Here is a 20,365-nt window from a genome sequence, read left to right as displayed (position 1 = left end):
CTCGAGCAAGTGCTTTGTGAGAGTCGCATACCACGCTCGAGGAGCCTGATGTAACCCATACAACGCCTTGTCCAACTTGTAGACATAATTAGGAAACTTTGAGTTAACGAACTCAGGGGGCTGATCAACATAGATTTCTTCCTTCACCTTGCCATACAAGAAGGCTGTCTTGACATACATTTGATAAACTGTGAAGTTCATGTAGGAAGCATATGCAAGGAAGATACGAATAGCCTCCAAGCGAGCCACTGGAGCATAAACCTCAGTATAATCAAGACCCTCAACTTTTCGATACCCGCAAACCACCAATCTTGCTTTATTGCGCACTATAACACCAGAATCATCCTGCTTGTTTCGATAGACCCAACGTGTGTCAAGAGACCTTTTGCCCTTTGGTAACTCAACCAATTTCCAAACCTCGAGATTTTCAAATTGATTTAGCTATCATGCATAGCATCTACCCAGCTGGGCTCATTCAAAGCCATTTCAACATTTTTGAGCTCTATTTGAGTGATAAAGCAAGAATAGAGACATGTATTGACATCTCCACTCTGACTTCTGGTTTTAACTCCATCACCAAGCTGACCAATGATGTTCTCGATCGGATGATTGCGTTGAATTCTTGAAGGTATGTCTTGGCTGATATCATTGAGTGAAACGGGAAGAGTGTGAATGTTGAAACCTCCATCATTTGCTGATTGATCCACATTAGATGAATCTGCTATAAACTCATTAGCAATTTCTTCAGGAAAGAGTAGTTCCATAAAAGTTGAAGTGACAGCGGAAGTATCTCTAGACATGAACTCTCTTTCAACTGAGGTAAGAGGTGTAGCATCAGCATCAGGAGTACCATTTCGAACTGAAGACTCTGGACTACCAAGTCGAACAGATGACTCCCCCTCAGGTGGAGGAGATGACTCCCCCTCAGGTGGAGTAGATGACTCCCCCTCAAGGGGTACCGTTGGAGGTCTGTAAACAACTTCTTCGTCTTCGTCTTCAGAAACAATCTTCGAACCAGAGGAGGATCCATATGAACCATATGAAGACACATTTCAGGATTTGAAAACTGATGTGTAATCACATAACCATTCAGGACCTACTCGAGCGTCCGTTTCATTCTCCTCCAACCAGCGCACGTCATAGGATTCGACAATCTGCTTAGTCTTCTTGTTGTAAACCCTATACGCGGTGCGCACAACATATCCTACAGAATAACAATCATCGGCTTTGGCATTGAACTTTAGGTTGGACTCCAAGTGAAGAGGGTGCAAGGGCAGCCAAATACACGAAAATGACTGACTGACAGCTTATGACTATATAGAATCTCGTACGGTGTCTTCATCTGAGCTTTGTTGATTAAAACACGATTCTGAACGTAACAAGCAGTGTTAATCGCGTCAGCCCAAAAGAAAACAGGTAACATGGAGTCACACAGCATCGTCCTTGCGACGTCTTTCAATGTTCTATTTCTCCTTTCAGCAACGCGATTTTATTGAGGCGTGTGAGCAGAGCTGTATTGACACACGATTCCCTTTTCTGTGCAAAAATGATCAAAAGCTGCATTCTTGAATTCTGTTCCATTATCAGTACGAAGCGCCTTCACCCGGTTGTTGGTTTGGTTCTCAATCATCACAATGAACTTCTTTATCAGATCAGCAACCACGGCTTTGTTGGATAAGAAGAAGACCCACGTAAAACGAGAGAAATCATCGATCACAACTAGACAATACGAGCTTCTGTTGATGCTCAGGACGTTGACCAGACCAAATAAGTCCATATGCAATAATTGAAGCACCTGACTAATTGAGTTAACCTATTTTGGCAGGTGTGGTTTTCTATGATGTTTTCCCTGGGCGCATGACACACACTTCTCAAAAGTGATAAAGTCTCTGACAGGCAAGCCTCGGACCATCTCATTCTTTGCAAGACGATTTAGGTTTTTAGCGTTAGCATGAACGAGTCTTCGGTGTCACAGCATTGCATTTTGTTCTGAGACCTTGGAAAAGAGGCAAGTGACTTGTTCAGGAATGTTGCTATTCATATCGATAATGTAAGCATTCCCATCCCGCTTAGATTTGACAAGAATCCACTCTTCCGGGATGACAATGCCTGGCTTGAGAATCATGCACTCCTTGTCGGTGAAATGTGTAGAATATCGTTTGTCACAAATTTGGGAAACACTCAACAAGCTGTGCTTTAACTCGGGAGCAAAGTTGACATTCTCAAAACTTAGCACTCCATTTGTAACGGTTCCTCTCTGAGTGATCTTGCCACCATCTCCGGCCGCAAAGGAAACATATCCCCCATTAAAATATTGAATGTTGCTTAATTGGAAGATATCTTCTGTCATATGCCGGGAGCAGCCGCTGTCGACGTACCAAGGACGGACGACATTCCTCCGCAACTATCCCTACAAAATGAGCGGGATCATTTAAAATTTGGAACCCAGGTCATCACTGTCCTGGGTTGCCTTTTCACTTTGTCTGATTTATCTTTCAAAACTTTTGATTCTAAATCATCATTTCTAAGCTTTCCAGAGGATGTTGATGATGGATTGGAAATTGATTTGGGCATCCAATGATATTTAGGTTTTCTAACAATCATAGGTGGTTTTGAAATTTGTTTCTTATCGGTTTTCACTGAGCCTCTGGATGTTCTACCAGAAGTGGTTGAAGATCCAGAACTGCTCTTTCACGAAACCGATCTTGGCGGAGCCTTGTTCGGTTTTGGCAAACTGTTTGGAACTTTGTTATGAAAAATCTTTTTATTCTTTTAAAAAACCGCCCTTTTTCTGCTTCGATCATCCTTCCAATCATCATCCCGAGAGCAAGTTCTTGAGGACTTTCTAATTAAAGACCTTCCTCTAGATTCCTTCTCTCCTCTTGGCGACATATAGTTCACAAACATCCTATTTTGACAACTTCTAGCTATATGTCCGCCTATACCACAATTAAAACAAATCTATTTATTATTACTAGGACTGGTACTACATTTCTCAGATTTATTTTCTTGACTAACACTGTTACTCTTCTCACAAGAACATGTATGAGAAACAGGTTGTGAGATAAGTGAGGGTGCATCAGATGTTGTGACTTGTGGAATTGATGTGTTTTCATTAGAAGTTTCACAAACATCAGGATCATCAAATAATTCATCAAACATTTCAAAGGAATTAAATTCAACAGGAGCAGATGTGGAAGCATCACAAAAAACATTGTCATTTTTAACATCAGAAACAAAAACATCAGAATCAGACTCAGTTTTATTATCAGAAACAGATTCTCCAGCTTCTTGCTTTGCCTGATCTAAGGATTGATCTGCAGGGGAAGTAGAAACGTTAGTACTTTCAACATTAATAAATCCTCCTGAAACAAAACCAGATGGCTTGCCATAAACCATGAATGGTTCGTTGGCAATCTCTTCTTTAGACAAGGGTTGATACTTATAATTATGATTAAAAGGAGGAGGTACATTATCGTATCCTAAACCCTTTTGCTGGTTTCGTTTGAACTGTAGGCAATGGTCAATCATATTGGCAACTACCTCGCTTGATACATCAAACCTTTTAAAATCAGAATTTGCAGTTTCAAATTTCGCTTTAATGTATCAAACTCGGTAATTAACTCATCATTCTGTCTCTTAGTATAATCATAAAGTTCACATTTTTCACTGTATTCTGTCTGAATTCTCTTAAAGTCCTTTATTTTTGTCTCTAACTGGGCCTTTAGGGGTTTTTGTCCTTTTCTAAGTTGATAGCCCTCATATCTAAGATCCTCTACTTCTCTACGTAATAATTGTATTTCGTCATGAAGAAGTTTAACATATTCAGTACATGCCTGAGAACAAGAAGGTAGATTTACCTCACGTTTCTTGGGCTCGGAAGTAGAAGATACCATTAGTGCAAACTGCAGCTCCATCATCTGCTCTTCAGGATCAGCTGTATCATTCTTCAGGGGAGCATCATCATTGATTTGAGCTAGGTGAGCATTTTCAGGTTTTGAAATGTTCAGAGCCTGAATCTGGTCCTCCCAGTCAAATGACTGAGCAACCATAGCAGTCTCACCATTGGCCACAACACCTCCACGATCGTTTCCCACCGCAACCATCGTTCTATCATTATTCAGTCTTCGATCCGGTTTTGGGCACTCACGAGCAAAATGACCTGGCTCGTGATAATTGAAACATCGCAGCTTTCCCTTATAGAACCCTACCTTTTTATCAGCATTCATCCCCCAGTTATTTTTCCCTGTCTTCTTAGAAACTGCTTTGCCCTGAACACTGCCATAGCAATTTGCCATGTAATGTCCATCTCTTCCACATCTTCTGGATGAATCTGGTCCAGATCAGCAAATGACAACTGAGGTGGAAGCTCTCCAACTACAAAATCATTATAGCAGTTAACAAGTCCTGTAGCGAGAGCAAGATTTTCATCACTTTCCTGAATCTGGTCCTCCCAGTCAAATGACTGAGCAACCATAGCGGTCTCACCATTGGCCACAACACCTCCACAATTGTTTCCCACCGCAACCATCGTTCTATCATTATTCAGTCTTCGATCTAGTTTTGGGCACTCACGAGCAAAATGACCTGGCTCGTGATAGTTGAAACATCGCAGCTTTCCCTTATTGAACCCTACCTTTTTATCAGCATTCATCCCCCAGTTATTTTTCCCTGTCTTCTTAGAAACTGCTTCGCCCTAAACACTGCCATAGCAATTTGCCATGTAATGTCCATCTCTTCCACATCTTCTGGATGAATCTAGTCCAGATCAGCAAATGACAACTGAGGTGGAAGCTCTCCAGCTACAAAATCATTATAGCAGTTAACAAGTCCTGTAGCGAGAGCAAGATTTTCATCACTTTCCTTTGTAAGGTCCTTTGTTTTGAGGAAGAGGCCACAACTGGCACATTGGAAGAAGGAACAACTTGTGGAGTAGTAAATGACTGGCTTTGAGAGTTAGGCATGGATGACGCAGTAGTGAAGGTTTGAATCTGAGGTTGTTGAACATCAAATGCTTGACCTGAGGAAGAGATGATTGATGAAAGAGCATTGCTAGAGGAGATTCCGAGATTTGCAGTCGAATATGAGCTCACATGGGTAATCTCTCGCTGTTTATCATCAATATCACAAGCTTTGATGATCGCCATTGTTTCAGCAAGAGTAAGGCGATTCAGATCCTTGATCTTCTTAATCACAGCAACATTCATGTCCATGACTTTGGAAGAGCATTCAGAAGCTTCTTATTTATCTCAGACTTGGTCAAGAAAATCCCAGATATGCTCATCTCAGTAGTGAGAGTTGTGAATCGCTGTAACTGTGCCTCTAGGGTTTCTCCAGGAATGTAGTTAAACATGTTGAATTTTTGTCATAGCATATCCTGGCGACTTGCCTTCATGTCTTCATTTCCTTCATATACCTCAATCAAAGCTTCCCACAGATCTTTGGCTGAAGTATACTCTCTGAAACCTTGAGCTATATCAGGAGATAATGCCATAGTCAGAGTGGCTAAAGACCTTTCCTGTTCTTCAACTTTCTCAAATTCTTCATCTGTATAGTTCTCAACTGCTTTGTCAATCACTTGTCCTCCAACTGTCATAGTAATTCGGATAGGACCCTTGATGATGCTTCTCCAAACTTTGAAGTCTTTCATTTTAATGTACTTTTCAATCCGGTATTTCCATTCAGGAAAACCATCTGCAGATATCAGTCTTGGAATATGTGTGGTTGTGCACATGACAGTATCCAGTTCATGAAAATGTGTTTGACTTTGAGAATCCATTGGAGATTAGATTTTAAATCAGAAATTAAAACAGAAAAATGATGTGAAAACTGAGTTTACGGTTGATGTGTTTACGGCCGTAAACTGAGTTTACGGTCGAACGTTTACGGTTAGGGTGTTTACGGTCTGAGTGTTTACGGTTAATGAAGCTTAGTTTACGGTTATTGAAGATTAGATTACGGTTATTGAAGATGCTTTGTTTACGGTCAAAGAACACTGTTTACGGTTGATGAATGTTATTGAGTTTACGGTCGTAAACTGGGTTTACGGCCGTAATCTCTTGGCAGTAAACTCCCAGAAGTTCTTCGAAAACGCGAATTTGGAGTAGATTCAATCCCTTTAACGACGAAAACACCAAAACCAATCTCGAACAGTGAAGAAAACAACCAAAAACTCGATTGAATGAAGCATTGACACCGGTTTTGCTCTGATACCAATTGTTAGGTCTTGAAACGGATCTTTACCATTGATCAAGCAATCAAACAATCACAAGTAATCAGAATATGAGTAGAAGAAGAAGAGAAATCAATCAATCAAGCTTGCACACGTTTATTACTGAAAATGTCTGGTACAACTCGATATACTTGGCCGTGAACTCTTATGACATCAACAACTAACAATGACCTATAACTCCTCTATATATAGTAGACTTCGGCCGGAAACAGGGTTTACGGCCGTAAACAGGCTTACGGCCATAAACTCATCACATGGTCGTAAACTCACTAACAACCAACAAAATCACACTAAAGACTCAAATGAACTATTACAATGAAAGCCTAGACCAAACCACTAACTGGACCCTTCAGGGCGAAATCCTTCACTCTAAGATTACTTAATCTCCATTTGCATGTAACTTAATTTATTCATTTGATAGTTGGCTCACATCAGCGTGAGCCCCACAAAGCACAAAGCAAGCATCATTCGAGCAATGGAGACGAATGTCACTAATATACTATAAAATCAGGCAGATCCTCATACGAAATTCTCGATCGCTATCTCCCAGCATCTTGGATGCACCTTCGCCCTGCCCTCACTCTCTCAAGAGTGGCTAATCATTCCACGCGCTATCCGGCCATGAACTGCACCCACTCATGAAACTTCCACCAACCCTACAGCACTAGTGTATGCTAATCATACATAACACTAGATCCTATAGACAGTCGAGTACTTGATTCTACCCTAACCCCTTCATCAAACAAGAATAGGAAATAAGGCCAAACCAAACATTCTCAAACTATAGAATCTTAGTTATGTACAACTATGATGCATACACCAAGCAACTAAAGTAATGATGTCAATTTCATATAAGAAAGAAACCTAAGCTATCAGGAATCATATAATCAGACAATTCTATCATGCAATTCCTGAAGATCCTTAGGATATCACTAGCATGTTGTTCTAACATAACACAGTAACAAACAATGGTGTGGTAATTTGGCATCTACTTACTGGATCTGGTTGATCGTACACATCACATCCTTTCTTGATTATTTTGAAAACAATTTTGAAAATCATTTTTAAAACCTTTTTATTTCCTTAGTTTGAGACTGGATTTGCACGAGTGTTCCCCCAATTCACTCAAACCAAGGCATTGAGACCAACTTGTAACATCCCAAAAATTTAAACAAATTTAACCTTTTCAAAACAACCTATTTACTAATAAAAGTGTTTACAAAACCATTGTTTCCAAAACATGATTTAAAATCAGAGTCTCCCAAGATCCAATCAGTTGTAAAACCAAGGATGTGTACGCTCACGCCTTCGCCATGCCACAACCATCTGAAGCACCTGAAACAATAAACTAAAATTGTAAGCAAAATCTTAGTGAGTTGGCCTAAAGTACCACCACATACACATAACAAACAAATCACATGCATAAATACCCATGCCTGGACCAATCAGCCTCAGGCTGGAATACCAGGTATGTCTACGATGGGCCCAGTCATCCTCGAGACGGAATACCCTCGTATCATAAGCATATTTGGTCCAATCAACCATCAGGTTGGAATACCAAACATGTCGGATCCAATCAACCATTGGGTTGGAATACCCCCGACCTGTTGACTAACGCACAAAGTAGTCCAGTCTCACCATATACCATAACAATCATGTCGGGTCCAATTAACCATCGGGTTGGAATATCCCATGCCTAGTCAATAATAGGGTCCAGTCATCCTTGGGATGGAATACCCTAGGTTGGAATGCCAATGTCGGGTCCAGTCATCCTCGGGATGGAATACCCTCGGTATGTTGGCTCACGCTCAAAGTAGTAAAGCCTCAACCACCAACCAAATATATATAGATAAACATATAATCAGTCAGCAGACAATCAAGTAGATCTACAGATCACTAAGAATACTATCATACTACCACATATTAGGATATCTAATCCAATGGGCCGACCTTGGTGCCTTCGACCCGTAAGTACAGTGAGGAAGACTCACCTAATCCACTGATAATAAAACAATTGCTCGGACCGCCAAACTGGATAACCTCACGCCAACTAACAATAAAAACAATCTTAATCAAAAGTTAACCCGATAACCCAAAATACCCTAAGGTCAAACTTGGTCAACCCTGGTCAAAGTCACTTTCAACGGTCAATGTCCAAAAGTCAATATTTCTTACCAGCGGAGTAAACCCTGCGTACCAAGAGAGTACGCCCAGCGTACTCTGATGTTGACCAAAAGCGGGGCGTTGGCCTACCACCAGGTACGCCCAACATACTCAGCCCAGTCATAAAACTCCATTAAAATCTTATTTCATTAAGTTCTTACATCCAAAACTCAGATCCAAGCCCAATATGATGCCCTAAGTCATAAAGTTTCAAACTCTATGACTTTTCATGGCTATAAAGTGCTTAATGTCCAAAACCCTAAGTTCTTAACCTAATAAGAAATCACAACTCTTACATGGAAGGGATAGAAAGGCCAAGATAACATTTTTATAGTTCACAATAGCTTTATGATGGATAAAGTTTCCAACTTTATCCATTAGAGTGGTCCCATCAAACAAGATCTAGTATTTAAGTCTCAAAGGGACCCAATAGTTCATCTTTTTCAACTTCGTCCATTAAGTACAAGTCTCCAACTTTCAGATCTGAATCAAAATGATGTTTAGATGGATAAAGTTTCCAACTTTATCCAGAATGTTGATGGATTTTGAGCACTACATCAATCCTATGGTGTACATGCAAACCCTAAAGCTTTGGATCTAATTTGTCTAATATACATGCAATAATCATCCAAAGCTCATAAACCCTAATTCTAGCATACAACAATCGAAATTAACAAAAGAATGGAGTTTAGATCTTACCTTCATTGTTATGTAGCAATAACAATCAGAAACTTCCTTGATTTTGACTCTTGAAAGCTTAGTGTCTCAAATGTTGCACCTCCAATGGAGTCACAAACACCATAAGCAACAAGATGAACAAGGAGAGAGGGAGGAGGCACCAAAAACGTCCAAGATCTCAAAGAGAATGCTTAGCCACGTTTTTGGGAGCCCTAGGGGTCTTTATATACTTGTGTGGGCTGCTAGGGTTTCAGGTGAAACCCTAATTCTCTACTTAGGCCTTAAGCAACCCATGGAGTCCTTCTAGAAAGCCCTTGGACGAAATTCATATGGGCTTCCCATAGATTTCGTCCAATGCCCTTTCCATTAGGAATCCATAGCCCAATTGCAACTATCATATAATTGCAATATCAGTCCCCTTTATTTAATTAATCTCTTTTAGCCACAAAATTAATTCTTAATTAATTCTTGACTAATATTAATTAAACAATATGATTTCTCTTTTAATATATTATTGTTATAATATATTAATAAATCATAATTAATTCTCTTTCTCCTTAATTTATCCTATCAGTTGCTATGGTGAAGGCAACCCAAAAGGACCATGCTTACAATCAGGCCAAGTACATACCAGAATAGTTATGGATTATATATATCTTATCAGTAACGCGTCCTTTAGATAAAGGATTATATATTCCTCCATTCTAGATATCATATAGACTGAGACATGGATTTAATCATTCGCTCTGTCTATGTGTTGTTTCCCGATTTCCGATTTATGACGACTGACAATTGAACACTAAATCATCGAGGGGCCCACATATATCACTTTTATCCGACATTGGGTAAAAGGAACGGATAAACTTCGACCCAAATTCTCACTTGTACCTACTCATCAAATCACACACAACAATATGTTTTATAACACCAATTTACTGGTGCGTTTACATATTATCAATGTGCAACCGACTTGTAAATTACAACTCACACGTCTCGGTTTCAAGAATATAAGATATTATCGTCTCACTAATCACTCATGATAAAATCCATGAAGTGATTCAAATGAGCAAGGGTTTAATCCAATACTCTAATCTTATAGGAGCACTCATGAACTCTACAGCAAACTTGTGCTATGTCTAAACACTTTAGACAATCTACAGACGGATTCATGACAATCTTCATTCATACCTACTCCCAAAGTATGATCGATTGTGGAAAGTTTGAATAATCTTATTATTCTGGAAGTCAAAACATTCACAGTGAAACACAAGAATAATACTTAATCCTATATGGCCACAAACTTGTGAGTATAAATAAAACACCTTTTATTTAGTCACCATACTGATTAGTCATTATTCATTGTATAATGTTTCGGATAATCAACTTATTACTTGAATTATAACAACAGTTGTCCCATGCTCCAAGCATGCACACTATGTTTACCTATGGTCCTTACTTTGTGATATAGATCAATTGAACACATTTCCAATGATACTCATTTCACAATTCCCAATCCTTATCACAAGCGTGAGAATACCAAATTCTTGCCACTATTAGAATATGTTAGATCCTAACATTCAATGCAACGAACCTTTCGTAATGTCATAGTGCCAAAACACCCAAGACTTTGCCAATGATATTACAAAGTGCTCTAATGATGTCTCACATTCAAAGTATATTCCTTTGAACATCCTTCTTGCATAAAAGTTTCTAATCTAGACATAAATTCTTAACGGCGAACTCCCAATATGGAAACATTTCCATATTTGCCATACGACAACTCGTTCTTAATAGATTCCTATCTATTCATAATAATGTCGATATGGTCCATCTTTTACTATAGTTCCAACTGCTCACAAGCAACCAATCCTTGGCGAACCTTAAATTGTCCTTCACAGTTGTTTAATTTAAAAAATTAGTCATATCCGGTTCTAGTCCTTTTTCCCTCTTAATGCCTTAGGCATTCGGAAAATTTAGAACGTTCAAATATTACAGCATATGTAATCAATCATATACCCGAAGCGTATGAGATATGATTCAGAATGAAAACGTGATACTTTACCAGTTTCTTGCTATAATATTGCCATATATAGAATTCATTTACGTTGAATCTTTTCAACATAACATCCATATATGTCCTTTGACTAAATTTAATTAAAATTTCTCGATCTAAGCTTTTAGATTTTGAAACGAAGTATAATATCCTCTCCCTTAATTATAGCAAAACAACTCTTCAAACCTTGCAACTTTGCAAAGTGAAACTTTTGTTTTCTATAATTAATATTGCTACATTGCAATACTTGACATAATGATCATGCTCCCACTAACATGATGATTATCTTCTTACCAGCATAACACTTATGCTCCCACTAGCTTTGACACGTATTCAGAAATTGGCTAAACTTCTAGAAAACAATACTTATTGACTTTCTTAACCAAAGTTCATGTTTCTGATATGAGATGCTTTGATAAACCTTTATCTAAGCTTCTAGAAAACAACTTATACACCTTTCCTTAGATAGCTCACATGTGTGTCTAAACAATTCTAGAACTTATAGCAATAAGTCTCGAATGTTCAAACTAATTGCCAAATCTCACAATTCGAACCATGAAGAGGGATGGCGTATGTGTTCCTATCCATGTGAATTTGTCATAACCATAATCATAAGAAAATGTTTGTGACAAATTCAAATCATATGGACAAAACTTGTTTATTCTTAATTTCTTGTCGTCAAGGGTCCCACCATTGCTTCCAAGTTATTGAGCAGCTCACCCTTACATATCAATGTACTTTCCATTGATCAAGGTGCTTTGCCTTATGCAATCTATTGAGAACTCATAGAACTCACATGTATAGCTGACTTAAAACTGGAATGGCACAGAAACAAACTTATGTCAACACGATAAGTTACAAACCTTAAGTTGTGTGCTAGTGATTAACAATAGGTTTACTCTTGATTAGTTCTTGAAACCCTTCAAGATCTTTTAAGACTCCTACTGTCTTCTCGACATATAAGATTCTATTGTCAAGAAACATTTCTCGACAAACAAATATTCAAGAGTTAGTGCGGGTTCTTATCAAGACAAACACTTCACACAATTGGTCTTAATTGGTCTTTGTCTTATCCAAGACATCACAATTTACCAATTTTCAAATGTACAAAAGTAAGAAACTTTTCTACTCCACATTTGATGAGTGTTATAGACCTATTGAAGATGTGTTACAAACTTAAGACATGTCACTCAATACACAATCTTGGAGTACAACTCTAAGACTTGATTTTTGGAACGAAGTATGACTCACCTTTTGATTTAACCACTTCAACAATTTCTGATTCCTCTTCTTAACCATACTTGTGCACTAAGTTGTCCTTAGAGGATCAATTCTGATATGCTTCCATAATCAATGCGACGATCATAAAACATGATACTAAAGTACTCTCCTATCTTTTCATATTGCAGAAACTTTTATCTTTCTGCCTAACTGATTCCTCTTATTCGTTCTGCCAAACATTGAAACTTTTCCAATGTTTTAGAATTACACTTAATCTTGTAAGCATAACCATATTCACTAAACCTTTAGCAAAACATGGCGAATAACTTTCATTGTTATTTATGGTGGATTTGATCAGCACACAACATTATGCACCAGACCCTTTAGTCCTTCACTTGACTCACATACTTATGTGAACAAGGAATTAGTCTTAATTTTCTAAGTACCAAGATTTCCATACATCACACAATACAAGTTGTATGATTCCAAGTTTCTGTCCAATTGAAACTTGGGTGATGGGAATCTTTCCTTACTTAGAAAATTATGACACTTACCATAAATAACATAACTAAGAATCACATCCATTTAAAATTACTTATATTAGAAACACACAAGCATCAATTTTCACAAATGACATTGCAAGGATATATATAAATGTAATGCCCGTGTTTCTAGGCTAGGCATTTATATTGACATTATAGTCTAGGTTAACCTTTGTAACTCATTTTGAAGAAATGAAAAGGAATTATGTGAATTATGTGTTTTATGTTTAATTATTAGGGTTTAATTAATTAAGAATAAAAATGAGCGTCAAAAATTAAATTTTAGATAAAGACGATATCTATTAAGAAACTTGTAGTGGGCGTGACAAGGATTACGGATATATAAAGAATGCCGAAATCCGAGTTATAACGAAGAAGTTATGACCTGTCGAAGTTTCGCGACAAACCGACACGGGGCCGAATGTCGTAAAAAGTGAGTTTTCGATAAAATACTTTTTGGCCTTAGTGATCTAAACGAAACTTGTAGTGTTCGTTAAACCGAGAGTATGCATAAAAAGAACGCCCAAATCTGACTTCGTATGAGGAAGTTATGATTTTTCGAAGTTTCAGGTTAGCAGTAGACAGCTAAAAACTCGAATTTTAGATCGAGTGATTTTTAGCCGACACGGCCTAAACAAGAATCGGAGGTCTCGTAAATATTAGCACAACGGTAGAAAGTCTGACGAAAACGGACGTCGGATGAAGAAGTTATGAATTTTTAACGGATTTCCTGTCTCGGTCTGTTAAAAATAATAATATAAAAATTAAATTCAAAATTAGCCGGCGAAGTCTAAAGGAAAGTTGTAAAGCGTAATTTTACCTACGCGTGCATATAAAGAACGTAAAAAACTGAGCTCGTATGCGAAAGTTATGGATTTTAGAAGTTTTTGCACAAAAATCGAGAAAATGCGCATAGTCACGTTTTTGCCACGTCACCCTCGCTTAGAACGTGCCACGTGTCTGAAATTGGTGATTCAGGCGAGCCACGTGTCTGAGCTGCTGAGTCATCCGAGCTCCTGACCTGATCCGAAGTGGTCCACTGAGAAGGCGACACGTACCCTCTAACACATGTCCGAACCCTCGCAGCATGCCACGGATTCCCCCCTACTTCGGACTAGACCTCGGTCCAATCAGGAGAGGACAGCGAGGCCATCGCACGTGCAGCCACCTGCGCCCCTCGCCTGCGGACCCCACCACCAGAACCGACTTCGGACTCCTATAAATAGAAGGGTCATGCGAGCCTTCTCGGGTACTTTTGGGAAATTGTCACTTTTTGCCCCTTTTTCCATATTTTCTTCATCTTAGCATCCCCCAAAGCCCCGGTATCGATTATAACCCCCGGAATACGCCACGAAGAGCCCGATAAGCCCGGAAAATTTATCTTTTCGGTTTCGAAGCCCGACCCTCGCAGAGCCCGGTTTTTGAATAAAACTCTCGGTTTTATTAGAAACGATCGTTTTTAGGAAACGAATTGCTGCCCGATTTTCATTAAATCAAGTGAGTGTATAGTCACTTTCATTTTACACATAGATATGAAGTATTTACCTTATAATACGTGCTATGTGTAAATATATTAATTGTTTATTTGAGGTGACTGTTGAGTTGATGTTTTATACAAGTTTTAAACTGTATAAGTATTTTTATCTACAAATATGTTGGGTAGAACATGGGTAGATAGTTGGTGTGTGATAAACTAAAGTGATGAGAGGTCTCGATGTGATTTGAGATTCAGTCATCTAGCGGAGTTTGGATGACGACCATAGACTTTCTAGACAGTCCAGTGGGAAACATTAGCAGGCCCGCAACCTGTAGGTGTTAATGAACTTGGGTGTTTATTCGATGTACTCCATCCCCCTCATGGTTGCCTTTAGGACATGTATGGCTGAGGAAACCCCTTAGCAGTAGTGTCCATCCCGATGATATTCTTTAGGCTAGTTCCCTTGTGATAAGTGTTTAGGGACGTAAAGTGAGGATAATGGGAACGGGTAATCAGGGTTATTGTTGATTGGTGAACTTAATAAGTTTATTATTATTGTGGGTTGAAAACCCTATATGCTTACCAGGCTCCCAAGCCTAACCCACTCAGCTTTTTATGTTACAGGTAGTGGACCCCGAGCATAGTCGAAGGACGATGAGAGATTTTGGATTATAGGCCTGTAGTTTACATAACTGTTAAAAGGCTTATAATGTCTTGTTTATGCTTTTGATCTGTATCGGAACATGACATCCCGAGGTTTTGATATGAAATGAAATTATATATTTCTTAAAGAAAGGTTTTGACAAACTTTTATCATATTTTGTATTGGGGACCAATTCCGCAACATCTTTTAAAAACATTTCTCTGATTTTACTTTAAAAAGCATAAATTAAATCGGTCTTTTCTGGCCGAGAAATTAGGGGATGTCACAATAAATAAGACAAAACTCAAATTTATTTTATTTATAAAAGGTTCGGAAAACTTGTCCTTACAATTCAAATGAAAACTATGCTATTTCATATTCCTAAGCAATCTATCATACTCCAAGCATCTAAAAAAGTCCAATCCTCGAATCATGCGATCGAAATCCATTTCTTCGTGATTAGACTCAACTCGCTCTTTCTTTAAGCTTCCTCTCTTTTCTTCGATCGTACAAAACATCAAAATGCAATATTATCACATCATGTGTTAAGAATCAAAAAATAGGAACTTAATAGAGTTAGATAGTCGATTTACCTAAAGCAGAGTCATACAACTCGACTCTCCCATCTTCGCGATCCTTCAGATAATTGCGGCAGCTTTCTAAACCAATGCCCCTTTTCTTGGCAATACAAACAAGTGGACTTCTTCGGAATAGCACATGGGATAATCTCAGACTTAGCCTTTCTTCTGCGTAGAGAAAACTTTTCTGGACTTCCAATGTTTCCATCAATGTCCATAGAAGCATGGGAGGTTGACTTACCAGACACATTTGCTAGACAAGTGCGCCAAGTACATACCGGAATAGTTATGGGCTTAGACACCTAATCCAACAAATGTGACATCCCCAATTTCACGTCCCAAAAAGACCGATTTGTTTATGATTTATTTGAAAATCAAAGTATATTTTTAAAGAAATATATGCGGAATTTTTTCCCAGAAAAACATGATAAATATATTATCAAATCATTTCCGAGGAAATGTATTTTATTCATTTTAAAACTTTGGGATGTCATCGTCAATACATAAACATAAGCATAAACAAAACTTACATTCATTTACAATAGTGATTTTACATCTTCTTTAATCTCTCAATGTAACGGAGCTTCGTATTAACAAAAGTGATACAAATAACTTGAGTGTGTCAGGTTGGGAAACCTAGTCAGCACATAGAGTTTTCAACCCACAATAATAAAGTTATTGTGTTTTATCATCAACCAATTAACCCAATTACCCATCCCCGTTACCTTCTTTATTTCTTAAGGATTTACCCTAAGAATCATCTATCACTCATTCCTAAGGATTCATCCTAAGGAATAGGCACGAAGTACATCGTCGCCCGGGTTTAAACAATAGGCACTAAATTCATAGTTTCGAGGGTTCATCCAAAATGTGCTAAGTCCATAGCTCTCATTTATCGACATTATTATTCACGGGAATCCACCTTCAATACATGTCAATGGGTTTTTAGAGTATATCTGATGAACATATAGTTCACAACACCTACAGGTTGCGAGCCTGCTAGTGTTCCACAAATCGTCTAGAATAGTCCATGGTTGTCATCCATGCTCTGCTGAATGACGGGGCCAACGTTTGGGCAAGGGCTTCTCTCATATTTCACCCCTCACCCTCATATCATGATCTATATCACCGATCATCTCATTTATCCAACTCATCTTTCATCACATACCAACTATTTCATCTACCCATGTTTTACCCAACATTTTTGTAGATATAAAGTACATATACAGCTTAAGTCATTTAAAACCTGTATAAATCATTCCTTCAACATCAATCTCAAATAAATAAACAATATATATTCACATAGCACGTATTTTATATAAAATACTTCATATTTATGTGTAAGATGAAAGTGACTATACACTCACCTGATAAAACGGTGAATGGACAGCACTTCGTTCCTTAAAACAATCTTTTTCGACAAAACCGTGAGGTTTTCTCAAAAAACCGGGTTTCACGCAGGCAGAGTTTCGACTCAAAAAAATTATTTTCTCGGGGACTTCGGGGCTTCGGGACTTGCTTCGGGTGTTAGGGAGGTTCCCTAGGCTTCGGGGCGTTTAGAGTGGCTAGGGAAGGATTAGAGAGTGAAAAAGTATGAGAATTTGTAACATAAAATCAGATGACTTCGGATCCTATTTATAGGGGACTGAAGCTCCTCATTACGCCGGCCGTAATTCCTGGTACGCGGAGCATACTGCCTCCAGAAGTTCTTCATTGGGCGTACTCACGTACGTTGGGCGTACGAGTGGATTACTTCGGAAGTGTTCATCCACGTGTCAAACATGCGAAGGGTGTGTTGTGGCCTCTTCTGGATTGAGCAAAATGCGAGTACGCTGGGCATACGAACCTCGTACGCTGGGCATAGTGGCTACGTGCCTTTCGTTTGGTTTCCAGAATTCGGACGTGTCAAGGCTACTAACACGTAGCGAAGCTAGTCCGAGTACACTGGGCGTACTTTTTTTTTGTACGCTGGGCGTACGCCTTCGGACCAGCCTCGAAGTTTGTGCCCAGAACTTCAAAAATCTGTATCTTTCGCATACCAGCTCCGTTTTCGACGTTCTTTATATCCACGTGTAGGTGAGATTATGCTCTACAACTTTCGTTTAGATCGGTAAGGCAAAAAAACATTTTATCATAAATTCACGTTTTACGTCACACAGCGTCGTGCCGGTTCTGTCGCGAAACTTCGACAGGTCATAACTTCTTCGTTATAACTCGGATTTCGGTATTCTTTATATCTCCTGAATCCTTGTTTCAACCACTACAACTGTCCTCATAGATATCGGGTTTATCTAATATTTATTTTCGACGCTTATTTTTATCCTTAATTTATTAAATCATAGTAATTAAGTAAAAAGTACATAAATTCACATAATTTATTCTTATTACTTCAAAACACGTTACAATAGTTGACCTAGACTATTACATCGTCTTTAATGCTTAGCCCAGAAACACGGGCGTTACAATTCTCTCCCCCCTTAGAATGATTCCGTCCCCAGAATTATACATCAACAAACAACTGCGGACAGCGACTCGTCATGTCACTCTCCGTTTCCCAGGTGAGATTTGGCCCATTCATATGTTTCCATCGCACAAGCACTAAATCGACCACCCTGCGTCACAACTTCTTAGTCTTACGGTCAACTATTGCCTCAGGTACTTCAATTAACCTCTTGGTTTCATCCAACCTTAATTCAGAAATTGGAATTATGTCGGGAATTTCTCCCGTGAACTTCCTCAAATAACACACGTGGAAAGTGTTATGAATACCATCTAGTTCTTCTGGTAGTTCTAGCTTGAAAGCTTGGTTCCCAATCCTCTAAAGAACTTTGAACAGTCCAATAAACCTTGGACTCAACTTTCCTTTTTTACCAAATCTTATAAGTCCCTTCCACAGCGAGACTTTAAGTAAAACCGAATCTCCAACTTTGAATGTTATCGGTTGTCTTTTCTTGTTAGCATAGCTCATTTGACGATACTGAGCTGCTAACATCCTTTCCCTAATCACTTTCAGCATTTCAGCAGTTTGATGGACTATCTTGGGTCCCATAAACTGCTTTTCTCCAGCTTCAAGCCAACATGCTAGCGTTCGACACTTCTGTCCATACAAAGTTTTATAAGGTGCCATCTTGATGCTTGAGTGGAAACTATTATTGTAGGAAAATTCTACCAAAGGTAAGTGTTCATCCCAGTTACCTTGGAATTCCAGGGTACATGCTCTCAGCATATCCTCCAATGTCTGAATCGTTCGTTCGCTCTAACCATCATTTTGCGTATGGTAAGTTGTACTTAGACATAATTCGTACCCAAATCCTCTTGTAGACTTCTCCAAAACCTCGATGTAGAACGACTATCACGATCTGATACAATCGTTAAAGGAACGCCGTGAAGTCTTACTATCTCCTTCAGGTAAGCATTTGCAAGTTTATCCATAGATGATTTTTCATTGGCTTCTATGAAGTGTACACTTTTAGTAAACCGATCAACGACCATCCAAATCATCTCGTGATTGCTCTTCGTTCTGGGCAGTTTAGTCACAAAATCCATGGTGATGTCTTTCCATTTACCCATGGGTACAGGTAAAGGTTCTTAACTCCCATATGGTTTCTGATATTGTGCCTTAACTCTCGCACATGTCACACACTCAGCCACATACTTTGCAACATCGAGCTTCATCGTCAGCCACCAGTGATAAGGTTTCAGATCCCTATACATGTTCGTGCTGCCGGGATGAATCGAGTACATGGTCTTGTGAACTTCTTCCATCAGAAGATCTCTTATTCCTCCCGTCTTAGGTACCCAAATCCTATCTTGGAATACCTTCATTCCTAGACCGTTTGTATCGAACACTAACCTTCTTCCCAAACATTCTTCCTTTCGGTCATTTTTCTTTAAAGCTTCTTCTTGAGCTTTCTTGATGCTTTCCACAATTATTGAGACAACTTCAATTCTTAATGCTCTTGGCCTTTTTCCTTTCAAGGCTCACTTTTCGGCTTAAAGCATTAGCTATGACATTTGCTTTACCAGAGTGGTAAAGGATTTCACAATCGTAATCCTTAAGCAACTCTAGCCAACGTTGTCGTCTCATGTTCAATTTCTTCTGATTAAAGAGATATTGAAGACTCTTATGATCAGTGAAAAGTTTGCACTTTGTGCCATAAAGATAGTGCCTCCATATCTTTAGGGCGAATAATACCGCTCCCAACTCCAAATCTTGAGTGTGGTAGTTCTTTTCGTGTTCTTTCAATTGTTACAATGCATGTGCTATCGCCTTATCCTTTTGGGTTACAACACAAACCAACCCAGCTCCAGATGCATCGCTACAGACTACGAAATCTTCAACTCTGTTCTTGGAAACACGAACAAGAAATGGCTTGTGTAATGAGTCCATATGTTATCTCTTCATCCTAGGTAATAGTGGTAACTATTATGTTTCCTTCGAATGAGTATCTACTTTTGGAATTCTTGTATGCAGGCAGTGCTCAATCTTGCTCCCGCTCCCTATCCCATGTTGAACTTTCAATTGTGACCTTCAAGTCACAATCTCGATCTTTATTGGAGACTCCTCCTTCTTTTTAACAACTTAAGATAAGTTCTTTCCTTCCATTACCATAGTAGACTGATGGGTCATGTTCTAATGACCTCTCATCGTATTATGTACTGCTTAGACTAGAGTCTTTTAGAGTCGAGTTTCTGAATGTAATATGCCTTCCTTCGTGTTCCAATGTGATCACATTCTAACATATAGTACTTCTATCTACAAGCCTCTTACTTTAATA

This window comes from Lactuca virosa, chromosome 7 (assembly GCF_052849685.1).
Source record: "Lactuca virosa cultivar CGN04683 chromosome 7, Lactuca_virosa_CGN04683_v6, whole genome shotgun sequence".
In the NCBI taxonomy this organism is placed as follows: domain Eukaryota; kingdom Viridiplantae; phylum Streptophyta; class Magnoliopsida; order Asterales; family Asteraceae; genus Lactuca; species Lactuca virosa.
The sequence above is the reverse complement of the archived record's forward strand: the minus strand, read 5'-3'. Positions refer to the sequence as shown.